The sequence below is a fragment of the Drosophila suzukii genome, unplaced genomic scaffold, assembly GCF_043229965.1.
Source record: "Drosophila suzukii unplaced genomic scaffold, CBGP_Dsuzu_IsoJpt1.0 scf_9, whole genome shotgun sequence".
NCBI lineage: Eukaryota > Metazoa > Arthropoda > Insecta > Diptera > Drosophilidae > Drosophila > Drosophila suzukii.
In genome coordinates, this window is record NW_027255941.1 from 805,569 (window position 1) to 826,553 (window position 20,985).

At 36.5% G+C, this 20,985-nt stretch overlaps 1 protein-coding gene and 1 long non-coding RNA gene across 2 annotated transcripts in view; both read right to left on the reverse strand.

Annotated features, from left to right (window-relative positions):
- LOC139355105 (phosphoribosylformylglycinamidine synthase) overlaps positions 1-20,985 on the reverse strand; it is a 173,099-nt gene that overhangs the window by 8,391 nt on the left and 143,723 nt on the right. The gene's annotated exons all lie outside the window — the stretch shown is intronic.
- On the reverse strand, positions 17,473-18,620 carry LOC139355111 (uncharacterized). The gene is made up of 4 exons (XR_011605845.1): positions 18,252-18,620; positions 17,845-18,015; positions 17,699-17,778; positions 17,473-17,644 (listed from the first exon to the last, which is right to left on the reverse strand). It is a non-coding gene; the product is annotated as an uncharacterized lncRNA (long non-coding RNA).

Sequence of the window (20,985 nt, forward strand, 5' to 3'; positions counted from 1 at the left end):
GTGGATTTGATTTTGATGAAACTTTCAGACAAGGAGCTTGAATTAACCCTTAATAGCTTGGTTTATCGTGCATATTGGCACAACCTCTGTGAGGGGAGCAGTTAACAAAATTGTGGGCACACGATTTTTCAAATGCATTTTTGAAACACTAATAGGCCTCGTATGTGTCCCAAACCTACCTAGCTCGATAGATCTTTTCTTTCTTAACAATCTAGCATTTTAGATTTTTCGATTTGGTCCCCAAATAGCGAGAAAATTTAAAAATAAAAAGAGCCCCATGTTCCATATTCCACCGTTCCCGTTTTCGTTGCTAACAGGCCGACGCTAATTTGTCGCACATGGTTTGTCCAGAGTCTATGTGATGTGCTAATATCGTGTGATGGATATAATGTGTACCGTTCTGATCGTGTTAGTCATGGGGGAGAAGATGCAATATATGTAAACAATAAATAAAAGCCAAAATTATTTGCCAACACACAATAAACAGTGCAATAGAATATATTTTTATTGAAATACAAAACCCAATTATGGAGAAAAATCTGTTAATTGGCTGCATTTATCGTCCGCATTGCAACCCAAAGAATGATGATCTAATCAATATTCTGACAGACATTACAGTAAACTTCACTGATGTAATCCTTGCAGGCGATTTTAATAGTGATATTCTGAGGGAATCTCACCTTACCAGCAACATGGAATCGCTAGGTCTGAAACCAAAAAAATCTTTCATTTCCAACCCACTTCAGCAGAACACGTAACACATTATTAGATTTGTATAATATCTTATCGTGATTTTAAGAATATTAACTATAAACTGTTGAACGAAGCATTCGACCAGTGTGTATGGAACAATATTTACAGTATTCCAACAGTTGATCGTCAACTTAACTTTCTACAACTTAATATTAGCCACTTATACGATAGTTTTGTTCCAGTTAAAAGTAAAACAATTTGAAAAACCATGGTTTACCAATAATATAAAATTGGCAATTATAAAACGTAATGAAGCATACCAGAAGTGGAAAAGATACAAAACACCGCAACACCACAGTATGTTTGTATCTCTGAGGAAAACGGTTACCAAACTAATCAAGTCTTCGAGCCAAACATGGAAACAGATTAAGGCTCTAGGGATAGGTAAACCAAATAAATCACAGGAACTAGATGTTGACATAGATGAACTCAACCTTAAATTAGCAGAATGTCAAGTTTCTGAGGTCACAACCAACACGTACCTGAATTCAGTACCTGAAAACATCTGTGATACTAGGTTTAGATTTGTGTGTTGACCAATGTGATGTTTTAGATAATATTCTTAAAATTAAGTCTAACGCAATTGGACCTGACGATATTCATCCTAAATTTATAAAAATTCTACTTCCCAAACTTATCCCTTACCTTACACACACATTTAACACGGCTCTTACCACGTCTACGTTCCCGGATTGCTGGAAAACCGCCAAAATGATCTCAATACCTAAATCAAACAAAGAATACCGGCCGATATCTATTCTTCCGTACCTCTCGAAGGTGTTTGAAAAAATTCTCGCATCACAAATAAATAATTTTATATCTGTCAATAGCCTCTTAAATGACCATCAATCTGAGTTTAGATAAAATCGTAGCTGCACTTCAGCCATCTTAAAAATAACTGAAGATATTCGTCAACAGACGGACAACTCGTATGTCACCTTCTTACTATTGCTGGACTACAGCAAAGCGTTCGACACAGTAAATCATGAAATCCTGTGCTCGAAACTCAAAAAATTGTGTTTCTTCCCCAATACTGCCGTCAAACTTTTGTGTTCGTATCTTAATAATCGTCGCCAATATGTTGTATCGTCTAATATTTCTTCATCGTTTGCCTATCTGAAGCGTGGTATACCCCAAGGTTCAGTTTTTGGACCACTATTATTCACAATATATATAAATGATCTTCCGTCTGTGCTGTCGACATGTATGTCCATTTATATGCTGATGATGTTCAAATGTATGTTAGTCGTCCCTTAAACAGAATTAGTGAGTGTTTAGATATTTGTATAATGGAGCTTGCAAAAGTAAATGAATGGGCAAAAAACAACGGTCTTGCCATCAATCCGTTAAAATCAAAGTGCTTAATCATTTTTAAGAAGAAATTATGCAATATTGAACCATCCCCCCTGATGATTAACGAAACACCAATTAAGTACGTGGAAACCGCCAATAATTTGGGTATCACATTTAATAGAACCTTGAACTGGAATGACCACGTAAACAAAGCTGTAGGCAAAACATACGGACTTATAAGATCCTTGGCTCTAGTTAAATCTTCCTTACCTGTTAGTGTGCGTCCTCTAATTGCGAAGTCTTGTATAATACCCACAGTCTTCTATGGTCTAGAGATCTATGCAAATTGTGATGTAGCAAGTCAACATAAGCTGAAAATAGCATACAATAGTATTGCGCGTTTTATATTTAATGTGCATAGATCTGACCATGTAATTCAATTTGCTTACAAGATATTTGATATAAGCTTGGCGATTATATAAAAAGTAGAACCATAATCTTTTTACACAAATTTATATACACCAGAGAGCCATCATACTTATTTGAAAAATTACAATTCTCCAGATCTACAAGAACAAAGAATATTATCTGCATCCGACACAGGTTTCTGCTTTCAAATAGACAATTTTTTTTAAATACGATTAGAACGTGGAACGAGCTTCCCAAGTACATAAAAGAAACACTATTTAAGACAAAACTTCTCTTACACCTAAAAAATAGCAGTTCCAGTCTGATATAAGGTATCATATCCTATCTTAACATTGCGACTTATCCCCAAAACCTTTGACTCAGTTTTTTTTTTTAAATTTCGATTTAACTTTATTAGTCATTCTAAATTTTCAACAGTTAATGTAACAATGTATGTCATTAGATTTAAGAAACAATTTTGTCCAAATTGAAGTATGTTTACCAGTTGTGACTAGCGCAGTAATTTATAAGTTTTATAACTTGTAGCGTTAGGAAGTCTAAACAATAAATAATAACATACCCTTGCAGAGGGTATATTGATTTCAGTCAGAAGTTTGCAACGCACTGAAGGAGACGTTTCCGACCCCATAATGTATATATATTCTTGATCAGCATGACTAGACGAGTCGATCAAGCCATGTCCGTCTGTCCGTCCGTTTCTACGCAAACTAGTCTCTCAGTTTTAAAGCAATCGGGCTGAAACTTTCCCAAACGTCTTATATCTTTTGCAGGTAGTATATAAGTCGGAACCAGCCGGATCGGACAACTATATCTTATAGCTCCCATAGGAATAATCGGAAAAAAAATTATATCTTTGGTGTTTTTAACATATAACCTCCTAATCTTGAAAATAACATTTATTAATTAGTTTTGAATTTCGAATTTAATTTTATCAAAATCGGACGACTATATAATAAAGCTGCCATAGGAACGATCGAAAAATTGGTGGGAAAACAATATGAAACAGATTATAGCTTCGGTGTTTTTTAACATATAACCTTCTACGCTTGGAAATAACATTTTTTAATTAGTTCTGAATTTAATTTTATCATAATCGGACGACTGCCATAGGAACGATCGGAAAATTGTTGGGAAAATAATGTGAATCAAATTATAGCTTCGGTGTTTTTTGACATATTATCTTATACTATTGGGAATATTATTTTTTGTATTTTTAAATTTAATAATTATAACTGCAAGGGTATACAAGCTTCGGCTTGCCGATGTTAACTTCCTTTTTTGTTTTTTTTGTTGGCTATCGTGGAGTTTTAGAGACCGAATAATATAGAAAATTTACATCGAATATTATTTCTTACGTGGGATAACAACTTACTCAGCAATCTCCTTGGCGAAGAGGTCGACCACTTGGCGTAGGTTGGCTGTGAAGGGACTGGGGCGGGATACCCATTGATTTCACAAAAACAACAATCTGGATTATTGAGCATTCTTTTTTTAAGTTATGGTCAACTTTGCTTCATTGTTTTCTTTTCCTTTTCTATGTTTATACCCGTTACTCGTAGAGTAAAAGGGTATACTAGATTCGTCGGAAAGTATGTAACAGGCAGAAGGAAGCGTTTCCGACCCCACAAAGTATATATATTCTTGATCAGGATCACTAGCCGAGTCGATCTAGCCATGTCCGTCTGTCCGTCTGTCTGTCCGTCCGGATGAACGCTGAGATCTCGGAAACTATGGGAGCTAGGCTATTGAGATTTGGCGTGCAGATTCCTGAGCTTTTTACGCAGCGCAAGTTTGTTTCGGCACAGTGCCACGCCCACTCTAACGCCCACAAACCGCCCAAAACTGTGGCTCCTACAGTTTTGATGCTAGAATAAAAATTTTAACTGAAATGTATTGTTCTCATCAATACCTATCGATTGACCCAAAAAAAAGTTTGCCACGCCCACTTTAACGCCCACAAACCGCGAAAACCTGTGACGCCCACAATTTTCATGCTAGATAAAAAATTTGAACTGAAATGTATTCGTCTCGTCGATACCTATCGATTGATCCAAAAACAAATTTGCCACGCCCACTCTAACGCCCATAACGCTTAAATCTGTATACCGCCGGTAGGTGGCGTATTTTAATCTCGCTTTGCTGCTTGCATATCTCCATATAGCTGAGTAACGGGTATCTGATAGTCGAGGTACTCGACTATAGCGTTCTTCCTTGTTTTTTACTATACTGCACTCTTATACATACATAAAAAAATCCACAAAAGTGTAATTATAAAAAAATGAAGTGTAAGAGCACCTTAACGCTTTCAGTGTGGATTATTTTTATTCTTCGATGGTTACTTTCTTTCTTTAAAACTTTTGTTTCTCTCAGTGTAAAACTTTTCTTTTCAGTGCTTTACATCTTTCCTTTTGACTTGTCGGTATTTACTCAAATTTCTTATTCTTTCATCTTCTGTTTGGCACTTGCAAAAAACGATAAAATTAGCTGGACTTTTCTTTACTTCATTGATTTAATTTTAAATTTATCCTAGGAGTTCTATTTTTTTTTCTTAGCACTTCATTAAGTTTTTTTATTTCTCACATTATTTATATTTATATGTGTTTTTTCCACGTAATTCTGTTTTTTATATTTTTATTTGCTGTCCGGTAATTTTTCTCTAAGTATTGTTTTGGCTCCTCTTTATACGTTCCACTTCGTTCCAGCGCGTCTAAAGACGTCTTCGGTGTCTCCCTTTGTTCTCTCCTTTTCTCCCTCTTCTTCCGATAGACGCGATGGACATATACATATATATGAGCTGACTTGACGTCTTCGAGAGTAAGATTATCCAGACACTTCTAATGGGACGCAGGAGCTCTTCTGGGTAGTTTTTAGGGAATCGCTGGCTGCCGGCGCTTCCAGATAGAGGTGTTCCGCGAGGCGTCTGACGATGGCCATGGCGAACTGCTGGCGGGTTGCTCCTTGTGCAGCTGATATTGGGCCTACTGGCAGGTGGTGCTCCGCGAGGCGTCTGACGATGGCCGTGGCGGACTGCTTGCGGGGTGTTCCTTGGGCAGCCGATTTTGGCCTTCTGGCGGGTGGCTCAGCGGTAGAGCTGTAAAAACATCGATAGTAATATCGATAGTATCGATAGTGGCTGGGCTGCGCGATACCTCGATTTTTTTTCCACCATCGATGTATCGCGTTTATTTAACATCACTAATTGCAGAATCGTGGTTCTTCTTCTTCTTTGAAGCCAAAGCATTTAAACACGCTCCTTATGCTTAACAAAAATCAGTGGCTGCTGGATTAAATTTTTTGTGGTACAAAGTCATTAAGAGCAGTTTTCCAAAGAATGGATTATCTAAACTTGATATTTTATTTTTAATCAAACGTTTTCTTTGTTTAATTCGTAATCAACAACAATTCCCGAGGAACGGATGATCTCTCTTTTGTTAATCTCATTATATTCATTATAATCTCAAGTAGTTCTTAACTTTATTTAATTTATAATCAACAATATCAATATCATGTAATTCCCGAGGAACGGATGATCTCTCTTTTGTTATTACACTATAATGATTATTATCTTAACTTGTTCTTAACTTTAACTTATAATCATGTTTTCGCTCATAATTATAACCAATAAAAAAAAGAAAGTTAGCTTCGACAAGCCGAAGCTTATATACCCTTGCAGCTATAATTATTAAATTTAAAAACACAAAAAATGATATTCCCAATAGTATAAGATAATATGTCAAAAAACACCAAAGCTATAATTTGTTTCCTATAATTTTCCTACCAATTTTCCTATCGTTCCTATGGCAGCTATATGATATAGTCGTCCGATTTTGATAAAATTAAATTCGAAATTCAGAACTAATTAAAAAATGATATTTCCAAGCGTAGGAGGTTATATGTTAAAAACACCGAAGCTATAATTTGTTTCATATTATTTTCGTACCAATTTTCCGATCGTTCCTATGGCAGCTATATGATATAGTCGTCCGATTTTGATAAAATTAAATTCAAAATTCAGAACTAATTAAAAAATGTTATTTCCAAGCGTTGGAGGTTATATGTTGAAAAACACCGGAGCTATAATTTGTTTCATATTATTTTTCCACCAATTTTCCGATCGTTCCTATGGCAGCTATATGATATAGTCGTTCGATTTCGATAAAATTTAATTCAAAATTCAAAACTAATTAAAAAATGTTATTTCCAAGCTTAGGAGGTTATATGCTAAAAACACCAAAGATATAATTTTTTTTTATTTTTTTGTCCGATTATTCCTATGGGAGCTATAAGATATAGTTGTCCGATCCGGCTGGTTCCGATTTATATACTACCTGCAAAAGATATAAGACTTTTGGGAAAGTTTCAGCCCGATAGCTTTAAAACTGAGAGACTAGTTTGCGTAGACACGGACGGACAGACGGACATGGCTAGATCGACTCGTCTAGTCATGCTGATCAAGAATATATATACTTTATGGGCTCGGAAACGTCTCCTTCACTGCGTTGCAAACTTCTGACTGAAATCAATATACCCTCTGCAAGGGTATAAAAAAAAATATAAGTAATTATTATAATCAAAATCTTTTAAATTTTTAACCTATTTGCTTTTATGTGTGTTTAATAGTTTAATACATTGTATGGTTTTTGTCGCAGCTGTATTCATACCTCGCAATTAAAAAAATTGAAAGCAAATAGGCTTAAAATACAAAATAAAAAATTAAATAATAATTCGATTGATACTATCGAAAATATCGATGGTTTGGACTATCACTATCGAAAACATCGAGTAAGGGCACTATCGATGTTTTTACAGCTCTACTCAGCGGGGCATCCGATTTTGCAGCTTATGAGCTTCTCCTCTCGGAATGCAAAACGACCTTCTCCGTGAGCCACCCAACAGCCTAGAATTAGATCTTTCATGCTTCCGAGCATCTCTGAAACAGGACTCCCCCATCGTAAGATAGGGACCGTGTTCAAAGAAGAAAAATTCGAACCGTCCCTACAGTTCCACAATTCAGCACAAGCAGCAAATCATCACGAAGTCGACTGCGAATTCTTCAGAGCAACCTGGGACTACAGCAAAGTCGAACGCAACGGCGGCAAAGCCGATTAAAAGATTAAATAAATTCTTCAGTAAGAATAAGAGGATTAACTTTTATAGATTGTGTGAATCATACTCAACTTAACTAAAGACATTACAATCATATTGGTATTTCTGTTAAATGTTTGTCCCATTGGGTTTGAAGAATTCTCGGCATTAATTATACCCGTTACTCGTAGAGTAAAAGGGTATACTAGATTCGTCGGAAAGTATGTAACAGGCAGAAGGAAGCGTTTCCGACACCATAAAGTATATATATTCTTGATCAGGGTCACTAGCCGAGTCGATCTAGCCATGTCCGTCTGTCCGTATGAACGCTGAGATCTCGGAAACTATACAAGCTACAATACTGGGATTAGGCATGCAGATTCCTGAGATTCCTGAAATGTATTGTTCTCGTCAATACCTATCGATTGACCCAAAAAAAGTTTGCCATGCCCACTCTAACGCCCACAACGCTTAAATCTGTCGACCGCCGGTAGGTGGCGCATTTCAATCTCGCTTTGCTGCTTGCTTATCTCAATTTCCCTTTGGTCCCATTAGCTGAGTAACGGGTATCTGATAGTCGAGGTACTCGACTATAGCGTTCTTCCTTGTTTTTTTTATTAGTTCAAGTAGAGCAAGAGAAAAAGACAAGTCCATTTCGTTTGGGATATGTGAAATATAGCATGTTTGTGTTAAAAGCATTTGCTTAACAATAATATCATCTGCAAGGTCTGCTAAAAAGAATTTCCAAAAATCGGCACAGGTAAGCCGTGGTTTTAATATGAGTTTTATTATGATAAAAAAAAATCAGGAATAATCACTATTTATGATTTTTATTTTTTTCACTCAGGAGGAAGCGTTTCCGATCCCATAAAGTATATATATTCTTGATCAGGATCACTAGCCGAGTCGATCTAGCCATGTCCGTCTGTCTGTCCGGATGAACGCTGAGATCTCGGACACTATGAGAGCTAGGCTATTAAGATTTGGCGTACGGATTCCTGAGCTTCTTACGCAGCGCAAGTTTGTTTCAGTAGAATGCCACGCCCACTCTAACGCCCACAAACCGCCCAAAACTGTAACTCCTACAGTTTTCATGCTAGATAGAAAATTTTGACTGAAATGTATTATTCTCATCAATACCTATAGATTGACCTAAAAAAAAGTTTGCCACGCCCACTTAAACGCCCACAAGCCGCGAAAGCCTGTGACGCCCACAATTTGCATGCTAGATAAAAAATTTTAACTGAAATGTATTGGTGTCGTCAATACCTATCGATTGATCCAAAAATAAATTTGCCACGCCCACTCTAACGCCCATAACGCTTAAATCTGTCTACCGCCGGTAGGTGGCGCATTTTAATCTCGCTTTGCTGCTTGCATATCTCCATTTTCCTTTGAGTAACGGGTATCTGATAGTCGAGGTACTCGACTGTAGCGTTCTTCCTTGTTATTTTTGTGTACGAAAACAAATTCCTGACAGCTATTTAAATATGAGTCTCACATATCCACAATTTTCACTTCCTGGAAAAGTGTTATTTTTTTCCGCAACTGCAAAATAAATGAATGATTTAATCTTTTGACTCGTTATATTTTGAAAACATTTTTGTCTTATATTGGATGCAATTGGTCAGGAGGAGCCCTTGGAGCCTCCGGAAAAGAAGTTGCAGAAGACGATGAGGTGTATAAAAAACCTAACCTGCTTTAAGATAAAGGCAACGCAAACTCCAGATGCTAGTAAGGAAGGAGGTGCCAACAACCCCCATGTATAAAAAAAATGAAATTATATATTAAATATATTTGCTGCAAAGCGCAAAAAAACGCCTTATTAGCGCTTAAAAGGTGTTGTGTTTGCTGCTTAAAAAGTGCTTAAATACGCGCTTTAAAGGCGGTCAATATTTTTTTTTTTCTCCTGCTTATGCGACGTGGCCGAAATCATGCATTTTATCAATCTCAGCTGACAGAGATGCCGGACCGGTGGAAAAAGGTGTGAGCGATAATTAAACCGAAAATTTTTTCGATTCGCATGAAATAATCTTGCTAATATTAAAGATAAAGTGTGTGCAAGCCAGTATAACATTTTTTCTACCGTCAAAATAAAAGATAAAACAAGGAAGAACGCTACAGTCGAGTACCTCGACTATCAGATACCCGTTACTCAGCTAATGGGACCAAAGGGAAATGAAGATATGCAAGCAGCAAAGCGAGATTGAAATGCGCCACCTACCCGTGATCTCAATATGTGGTTATGTGGGCGGTAGACCGATTTAAGCGTTATGTGCGTTAGAGTTGGCGTGGCAAACTTTTTTTTGGACCAATCGATAGGGATTGACGAGACCAATTCAGTTAAAATTTTGTATCTAGCATAAAAATTGTGGGCGCCACAGGTTTGGTCGGTTTGTGGGCGTTAGATTGGGCGTGGCATATTTGCGTAACAAACTTGTGCTGCGTACAGGGCTACGGAATTTTAATCTTAGATCCCATTTCTCTATACTTGATAGTTTCCGTGATATTCGCGTTCATATGTACGATTTTTTTAAGTTTGTGGGCGGTTTGTGGGCGTTAAAATGGCCGTGGCAAACTTTTGAGTCAATCGATAGGTATTGACGAGACCAATACATTTCAGTTAAAATTTTTATTTTAGCGTTGGGCGTTAGAGTGGGCGTGGCACATTTCTGAAACAAACTTGCGCTGAGCAAGAATCTCAGGAATCTGCATGCCTAATCCCAGTATTGTAGCTCTTATAGTTTCCAAGATCTCAGCGTTCATACGGACTGACGAACAGACGGATAGACGGACATGGCTAGATCGACTAGGCTGGTGATCCTGATCAAGAATATATATACTTTATGGGGTCGGAAACGCTTCCTTCTGCCTGTTACATACTTTCCGACGAATCTAGTATACACTTTTACTCTACGAGTAACGGGTATAAAACGTCTTTATTGGCACTGAATTAAAAAATAATTTGTTAAATTTAAGGTGTATTTAAGTATTTATATCGATCTGGCAACTCCGATAATTATAAACCTGTCCGTTTGTCCGTCCGTTTCTACGCAAACTAGTCTCTCAGTTTTAAAGCATTCGGGCTGAAACTTTCCCAAGAGTCTTATATCTTTTGCAGGTAGTATATAAGTCGGAATAATCGGAAAAAAAATTATATCTTTGGTGTTTTTAACATATAACCTCCTACTCTTGGAAATTTATTAATTAGTTTTGAATTTCGAATTTAATTTTATCAAAATCGGACGACTATATCATATAGCTGCCATAGGAAAAATTGGTGGGAAAATTATATGAGACAAATTATAGCTTCGGTGTTTTTGACATATAACCTTCTACGCTTGGAAATAACAATTTTTAATTAGTTCTGAATTTCGAATTTAGTTTTATCATAATCGGACGACTATATATATAGCTGCCATAGGAACGATCGGAAAATTGGTAGGAAAATAATGTGAAACAAATTATAGCTTCGGTGTTTTTTGACATACTATATTATACTATTGGGAATATCATTTTTTTAATTTTTAAATTTAATAATTATAACTGCAAGGGTATACAAACTTCGGCTTGCCGAAGTTAACTTCCTTTCTTGTTTTTTTTTGTTGGCTATCGTGGAGTTTTAGAGACCGAATAATATAGAAAATTTACATCGAATATTATTTCTTACGTGGGATAACAACTTACTCAGCATTCTGGGGGAGACTGGGGCGGGATACCCTTTAATTTTACAAAAACAACAATCTGGATTATTGAGCATTCTTTTTTAAGTTATGGTCAACTTTACTTCATTGTTTTCTTTTCCTTTTCTATGTTCTTTTACTATACTGCACTCATATACTCCAGTTTTATTCACAATAAAAATGTAAAATAAAAAAATCCACAAAAGTGTAATTATAAAAAAATGAATTGTAAGAGCACTTTAACGCTTTCAGTGTAGATTATTTTTATTCTTCGATGGTTACTTTCTTTCTTTAAAACTTTTTTTCACTTTAAAACTTTTGTTTCTCTCAGTGTAAGACTTTTCTTTTCATTGCTTTACATCTTTCCTTTTGACTTGTCGGTATTTACTCAAATTTCTTTCTTTCATCTTCTGTTTTGCCTTGCAAAAACGATAAAATTAACTGGACTTTTCTTTACTTCATTGATAATGTTCCAACAATTCTCTTGGGGTACATCCTCGCGATACGACGTCTGCCGGATTCAAGTTTGTAGGAACGTGATGCCAAGTCATGTCTTTCGTCATCTCCTGAATTTTCGCGATTCTGTTTGATTAGAAAACGTTAAACTCCTTCAGAGGTTGCCGAATCCACGCCAACACAATAGACGAATCGACAAGCAATGAAACGTACAATCGAAATCTATGGCTTCCTTGGCGTTTACGATTAGCTCAGCCAATAAAAGCGCTGCGGAAAGTTCTAATCTTGGAATTGTTAAGGCCTTCAAAGGAGCTACCCTTGACTTGGCACAGAGCAGATGGACTTTCGATTCTCCATTGGTCTCCGATCGCAAGAATAGACACGCTCCATAAGCTGACATGCTAGCATCGCAGAAGCCATGCAACTCAACGGAAGCCCTTGGTTGCAGTACGAATCGTGGAAATTTTAAGTTCTGTTCGACCGATAACTGTGAGGTCAACTCCCCCCATGACGAAAGAATGGGCTGTGGCAGTGCGTCATCCCAATCCCAATCCACGTTCGCACTCCATAGAGATTGCAGAAAAAACTTAGATCTTGTGATAATTGGAGTTATTAAACCGAGTGGATCATAGAATTTGGCAATCGTTGACAATGCAACCCGCTTAGTGGGTCGTTGATTGGTTGGCAGTTGAGAAAAATTAAATAGGAGTTGATCAGAAGATGGATCCCAGACTAGTCCCAATGGCTTGGCGACATCCGATCCATCGTGAAATTTGATTAGCTGCTCCTTGTCGCATTCAGACTCTCCTTCCAGGGCTGCTGACTCATTAGAACACCATTTGCGGATTGGAAAATGGCCTCGCGACAGTAGTTCCTTCACCTGACGACGAAATTCTCTCACCTCCTCAACTGAGTCCCCACCAGATATTAAATCATCCACATAGAAATCTCTACAAACAAATTTTTGCTCCAATCGGAAATGATTCCTCCTCATCGTAAGAGAGTTGATGCATGGCCCTTATAGCCAAGAAGGCAGCTGGCTTGGTTCCATAAGTCACCGTGCTCAATTTAAAAACACTGAACTCTTCCGTAGAGCTCTCTCTTCAAACGATGCACTGCAAAAAATCATCCGGGTACAAAACACGCACGCAACTGTACATCTTGCAGATATCTCCACAAAGGGCAACTTTAAAAAATCGAAAGCGAAGCAGTATATTGAAGATTTTTTGTTGAATTGTTGGTCCTGCCAGAAGTAAGTCGGTCAGAGAGCTACCAGAAGTTGTTTTAGATCCATCAAAAACGACACGAAGCTTCGTACTCGTGCTCTCCTGCTTATGTACGCAATGGTAGGGCAAAAGGAATTGTGTTTCTGACGGTTCCTGAGTTACAAGAGACATGTGACCTAGATCGATATACTCCCTCAAAAATGCTGAATACTGAGCTTTCAGGGCTGGGTTTCTATCAAGTTTAGCTTCCAAACTCTTGAAACGACGACGAGCTAGGCAATAAGAATCACCTAGAGATTCGAATCCGGAGGTGGACAAGAGACGAACAGAGTGTAGGCCGTTTCCAAGTCTAGTGCAATTTTCAGTGAAAAGTTGCTCACATCGCAAGTCTTCCGGCAATAAAGATGGTTTAGACGAAGTAAAAACCTCAATTTCCCAAAATCGCTTTACTATGGCGGCAAGTGTGTCATCGGAATGATCAGCTGGGTCCTTGATGGTGGCTTGTAAAACCGATTTATGAGTTGGCATGTTCGATGATAACCCTCCAGAGACTATCCAACCAAGTTTGGTGTTCTGAAGAGTTGCAAGGCCCTATCCAAATGAATTGGTCCCATAGAAATTATTTTGAAAAACAACCCAGCGCCGAGTAAAAGGTCAATTCGTTGTGATTGATTAAAATTAGGGTCAACGAGTGAAATGTTTTGCGGTGTCCTCCATGATGTTGCATTTATATTGAAATGGGGCTGATAATCAGTAACACTGTGAGTCACAACCGCTGTGAATGCCGCTTTATAGCTTGCATCCCGTGATTGCACAAGAATATCGACAGTCTTATCGGAGATCATGGAAGATTCTCCTATCCCAGAAATCGAGGTTTGCGATCTTCTATAATTCAAGTTTAGTTGGCTAGCTAAGAGTTTAGCTGGGAGACCGAATCTAAAATTGCTCGGCAAGGCATAAATGCTCCAATTCTAATTCTAAAGTAGATAATAGCAGTTGGAAGCAACACGTAGTCGATCGGCAAAATATTTAAGGTTTTAGGTGGAAGGCTTAGTAAATGATGATCAGGATGCGATGATGTATGCGAACATGATACTAGTGCTGATGAAGTAGATGGTAATGGCTGAGAGCTCGAGGATGGTGTTGTGTGAAACAAATGTATTGGTAGTTTTAATATTCTTTATTCATATAGTGAGAACGCATCTTTTGGTAGTTTTAATATTCTTTATTTTGTATTTTGTATTTGTATTTAGGAGCAGCGTTAATGCCGTTTCCAACGTCAAGTTGTTTCTGATTTTACAATTTGCCTTAGGATCTAAGTACGCCAAAGTCTTGTAGCTGCGCTGCCTACAGTTGGGCGGCAGAGAGACGGCTATGTATATCTTATGTATATTAGTGTATTTAAAGATGCTCTCTTTAGCTGGAGCGCGAGGGTATATGTATGTACTTGAGTTTCGCTGAGCGGCCGGCGTGAGTAGCTATTAAAAGCGGTTGCGGAGGTTTTTTATGCGGTTTTAAATGTATTTTGTATGAGTTGTTTTTAATTGCAAGCGTATACTCATCCCATAATCAGTGCGTTTGGTATTCCACGGAACCCTCCCGTTTTATTGCATTTCAAATATTGTGACCCCTCGTTATCTTCTGAGAATGAGCAGGAGAAAGTGAACGTGCGTACCCACGAACCCGAATCTCACCCCCTACCCTCGAGTCCTTGCTCATGACTGCTTGTGCGCGAAGGTGTGAAATTTTAATTTTGTGAGTTTTGTTCAAAATGTGCAGTTTTTATTTTAGGAATTATCGGTATCGGAGGTCATCGTCGTTTTTTGCCCTTTTCAGTCGACTGAAAAATGCAAAAAACGACGATGACCTCCGATACCCTAAATAGTATACCCCCTCACTAAAAAAAAAAAAAAAAAAAAATTTGGTATCATTGGAAAGCATTTTTCAAGCCCTTTCCAATGGTATAATTTTCTCTGTTCTAAAATAAAAACTGCACATTTTGAAAAAAACCCACAAAATTAAAATTTCACACCTTCGCGCACAAGCAGTCATGAGCAAGGACTCGAGGGTAGGGGGTGAGATTCGGGTTCGTGGGTACGCACGTTCACTTTCTCCTGCTCATTCTCAGAAGATAACGAGGGGTCACAATATTTGAAATGCAATAAAACGGGAGGGTTCCGTGGAATACCAAACACACTGATTATGGGATGAGTATACGCTTGCAATTAAAAACAACTCATACAAAATACATTTAAAACCGCCTAAAAAACCTCCGCAACCGCTTTTAATAGCTACTCTTAGCTTAAGGCTTAGGAAATTCGAATGGTTGCATCGCGACATCTTATGCCAATGCTGGCCCGACCTTAACTGACCATTTATTCATATCTTGCTTACACAGAGATTGCCTTTCCTTAACCTATGTCGAAGTTGCACACCTTCGATATTTACCTACATCCAGACCCCTCCTACACCACGTTCACCCCCGGTAACTTGTTATCAATCCTTGTGTTCGTTTTCCTTCTAATAACCATTCTACTGGGGTATTGGGCTGCTCCTTATGTTCGAGAACCAATCGGATTGGTTCTAGGAGGACAACATGCCTGTATGCACTCCCTGTAGATGTCAACCTGTTAAGTGAACATTCTGGACTATAAAAATGACACCACTCAAATTGCTCAGGATCAGTTCTTCAAATGCCTCAGTACTGTATTCTAATAAAATAATTAGATCCACATCGGTCCTTGCAATCGCGCCTAACAATTCTAATCATGCTTTTTACCTTTTAAACGAGTTGGTGAAAATTGTTAACAACATTATCGTGCTTTTTACCTTTTTAACGAGTGGGTGAAAATTGTTAACAACATTACAACATATAACAATATATTTTTTGAATAAAAATATTAAAACCAAAACCCTAAAAATGGAGTCATTCGTTGCTTGTGATTTGTGCACCAAAAATGTGGAGATGAGTGAGTTTAAAGCTCATTATGCTCAGTGCTCAAAGCCTCGGAATGCCTTCGAGGTTTTAATGTGTAAATCAAAAATAAGGTGTGACTTATGCTCTACCTTAGTTCATAATTATGAATTTGACGAGCACTATCAAAATTGTAATGGACCTATAAATACATTCAACGTTTTAATGAATGTTGAAAAACGGCAACCACAAAACAGAAGGCAAAATCATCTGGACGATCATCCCACAACATCATCAAATGCTCTCAAACGGATGAGAATGGATGAGGGTAAGGAAGTACCCAAACAAGGAAAAAAAGCTAAGATTAGCGAAAATAAAAATGATTTAAAATTAGAACTTTTATGTCCTACTTGTGGTGATAAATATCTTGCATCAAGGGAACGTCAACACATATTGACCGATAAGCATAAAAATGCATCAGCCAGAGAAGTAAAAAATAATGAAAACATAATTCTTCTTAACTCTCAAACTGTTTTTCCTGTTAGATCATATCGAATCAATAGTACAGTCCAAAACACTATTGATTTAAAAGATTTTTATCAGCATTGCCAAAAAAATATAATTGAAATTATAAAGCATTGCATGATAGAATATAGAGCCATTAAATTCAACCTAAGAGTTTATGGTACCTATATTAAACAAACAGTCGAAGGAGTTACTGTTGAAACAACAAAACATTTTGGGACATCATATAAATCTGTATACCAAAATGAAAGCATTATCGATGAACTTAATATGGCAGTAGATAGCTTACTAGCATCGAGCAGTGAGTTTCAAGAAAAAGACTCTGGTTGGGCAATAAAAAATTTCAATTATTTTGAAATTACTATAATAAAGCTAGAAAACATTCCTGCTAGCGGATACATTCAGGCCCCGAAGAATATAAGAGCCCGAAATGCACTTATTAACGTACAGAATACTGACGTATTTTGTTTCAAATGGTGCATAGTGGCATTCATAGCTAACAAAACTCATCAGAGTGCTACCTTTACAACAGCAAAGCAAAAAAAGTATTCACGAGAGAAAATGACAAAGCCCACAACTTACCACATTAATATTAATAATGAAATAATTGTATATGACGGAATAAGATTGGATTTTTCAGGAATCGAGTTTCCAATAACGAATAAAGGGATCCCTTCAGTTCCAAAAAAAAAGTTTCACTTGTGAATCACCTTGTGAATCCCGTGGGACATGTCCTCTTGCACAAGTGAAGAACAAGTGACGCTCCATATAGAAAATTGTATGGGATGTCCGCATTTTCACAAGTGAAAATTCAAATGAAAATTTTTCGAAGTCCTACGGGATTTCACTTGTTCCTTATACTTATTTTTCGTATGGCCTGTCACGTGCCGGTGACTCGTCCCAAGTGAATCACTTGGGAAAATCAGAATTTTTCCTTGAGTTTTCACTTGTGAAATCACTTGCAAGGGACACGTCCCAAGTGAAACACTTGGGAAAATCAGAATTTTTCCTTGAGTTTTCACTTGTGAAATCACTTGCAAGGGACCCGTCCCAAGTGAATCACTTGTGAAAATCAGAATTTTTCCTTGAGTTTTCAATTAAAAAAATATAGAATTTAATTCATTTTATTTTAATTCATTTTAATTATATGGTACTATTTAGATTTTCAAAAATTGTACAATTATTGTTTCTGTTTTTTTGCTTCGTAAGCTTATTTTTAACGTTAGACATCGCCGTTCTTAAACCTTTGTCCGGGTCCTCTGAATCCTTGGCCAACGCTCCTGAAAAAACATATGTTTAAAAAATGCGTTTTATTTGTTTAATTGTATATTTACCTTTTATAGCTTGTTGCAGAATTTTTATTGGCACAAAACATTTCGTCATCCACTTTCGGCTAACGGAACCCATTGAATACCTTCAAAATTTACGTACTTTAAACTAAGATCAATGCACAACATCTTAAACTTAATGTAGCACTTACCTGTGTTTATTATATTAACTAAACGATTAAAGTAACTCTGCTGCGCACCATTAAAATGGATGCTTCCCTTTCAATCACTCAAACAGAATGCACCAAGTCTTCTCACCCCTTTACTAGATTTCTTTTGTTTTCTCTTCGCTGTTGGCGCGTGCCACTGCACCTATACCCTTTCTAAAGTGAAATATATCCGACTATAAGTTTTTACTTCTTGAGTAAAAAATACAACACGATTTTTTTTTAAATGTTAATACTTAAATGTTTTAAATACTTAAATCAATTTTAACGGACTAAATTTCTATAACTTAACTATAAAATTATATTGTAATAAGAATGTATAATAAGTAAATACAATATAACATTATAAGTAAATTCAATTTTCTAAATTTTACTATAATCAAATAGTTTACTTTTATAAAACAATATTAGTTGTTTTTTTCTATACACAATAATGCTCCTTAAATATTAGGGCATTCACATGTCGCTTCTCCACGAAAATTTTTCCGCCGAAATATTAGTCGCTAGCCGAACATAACGGAGAGACGCAAAAAAAAATAACGGACCAGCCGAAATTTGTCTCTGCGAGCGCGGAGTGCAGCAGATTATAAGACAAGAAAGAGAGGGAAATATCCGAATATCTGCCTCTCTTTGTTGCACGATCGTTTTCGTGGGCAGTCTTCTACGCTGCGCCGACTGCTCTGCTGACGTCAACAGCGGCACAGCGTTTTAGGCACAAAAAAAGCTTTTTGCCTTGAGCCATGTCACCGCGTCCCTACTGCAGAACTGAAGGGATTATCCATTTCGAGAAAAATAATAAAGACTTTAGTATAAATGTTTATGAGATCGATGCTGATGGTGATAAAATTATCGGTCCAACGTTTAGAACCAAATGTATTTAACCTAACCACGTCAATATATTGGGAATAAATAACGTAAACCAAGACAGTATGCATTACGCTTACATTACAAGTGTAAAAAGATTATGCTACTCACAGCATTCCAAGGCCAAATCAGGAGGATATTATTGTGATAACTGTCTACAGTTTTTCACAGTTAATAATACTACACACAACAAACTTGAATGCGGGAAAGTGGCCTCGTTTTACCCTGAACCAAACACTACAACTTCATTCAAGGGCTTTCATAAAAAATTATCTCCTCCGGTGGTGATATATGCCGATATTGAGGCTGTTCTTGAAAACTATAGAACATGCCTAAATTCGTCTTCAACGTCGTCAACAACAAAAGTGCAGAAGCATACTGCATGTGCCGTATCATTTTATATAGCACATAAATATAATCCGGATCTTAACGAATTGTGGACATATGAAGGTATGTAAAAAAAAAAAAATAATTAATTTCTTGGTATTTTAAAAACTAATTCAAATTTTGTATAATTTTATAGGCGCTGACTGCATACAAAAATTCTGCAAATCACTAAAGGAAAAAACTACGAGCTTGTTTTACATGTACTGGTCGACCCCCAAAAACCCGATTGCTAGCACAATCCATGAACAGGAAGGAAATTGCTGTGCCTGTGAAAAGGAAATAAACGCTGACGACCTGGACAAATATTTTGATCAATTTTCTGGAAAATACATGGGTCCCATTCATAAAAATTGTAAGCCAAAGTACAAATTAAGTGATCCCTTCTTTCCTGTAGTATTTCATAACTTATCTAAATATGACATACATTTATTCATTACTGAATTAGAAGGAGACTTAAGCCCCATACCCTGTAATAAAGAGCTTTATATAGCGCTAACGCAGACAATTAAAATAAATGCATCAAATAGATATAAAATAAGATATATCGATTCGATTAGATTTTTAAATTCTAGTTTAGAAAAACTATCGAGCTACATGGAGGACAAAGATTTTAAAATTCTAAGTACTAAATTTCAGGGAGAAAAATTTAAGCAAATGCGTAGGAAGGGTGTTTTCCCTTACGACTATTTAGATACTTTTGAAAAATTTGAGGATACCCAGCTTCCTGACATTGATAGTTTTTACAATTCTCTCAGCGAAGAAAATTGTAGTATAAATGATTACAATTTTGCACAAAAGGTTTGGAAAACTTTCAACTGTAATACTATAAAAGATTATATAAAACTTTATTTAGAAAGTGATGTTTTAATTTTGACCGATGTTTTCGAAAATTTTAGAAAAATTTGTCAGAAAATTTATAAGCTTGACCATATTAACTATGTTACAGCACCGTCAATATCTTGGGATGCTATGCTCAAGTATACTAATGTAAATTTAGAACTTATTAGTGACGGAGACATGTACAACTTTTTAAAAAGAGCGATAAGGGGTGGGTTAACTCAATGTACCCAAAGAATTTCTATAGCTAATAATAAATATATAACTAACTTCGATTCAAGTAAACCAAATAACTACCTCAGCTATATTGATGCAAATAATTTATATGGTTGGGCAATGAGTCAACCCTTACCGCTTTCAGGATCTAAATTTTTAAGTAATGATCAATTAGAATCTTTTGATTACAAAAATATTTCTGCTGAGGGAAATGTAGGATATATATTAGAAGTGGATTTAGAATATCCTACTGATCGGCATGACTCACATAACTACTTACCTTTCTGTCCAGAAAACAAAGTTCCTCCAGGAGGTAAGCAGAAAAAACTTATAGCTGATTTATCGAATAAAAGCGAATACATTATCCACTTAAAACAGCTTCAACTTTGTATACAGCATGGTTTAATTGTAAAAAAAATACATAGGGTTTTGTCTTTTACACAATCATGCTGGTTAAAGCCCTATATTGATTTAAACACTGATCAAAGAAAACTAGCCGAAAATGATTTTGAAAAAAATTTTTTTAAGTTAATGAATAATGCAGTATACGGCAAAACAATGGAAAATGTCGCCAAGCGTAGAAATATAGTATTAGTAAAACATTATAAATCAAGACAAAATTCGCCAGGCTTCAGGCAACGCATAGCTAGACATGACTTCCATAGCGTTGAGATATTTGGGACAGATCTTGCAGCGATTGAATCAACACCATCAAAAATTATGTATGATAAGCCAATATACATAGGAGTTGCTGTTTTAGAATTATCTAAATGGTTAATGTATGAATTTTATTATAATTTTCTATTACTTAAAAGTCCTTCT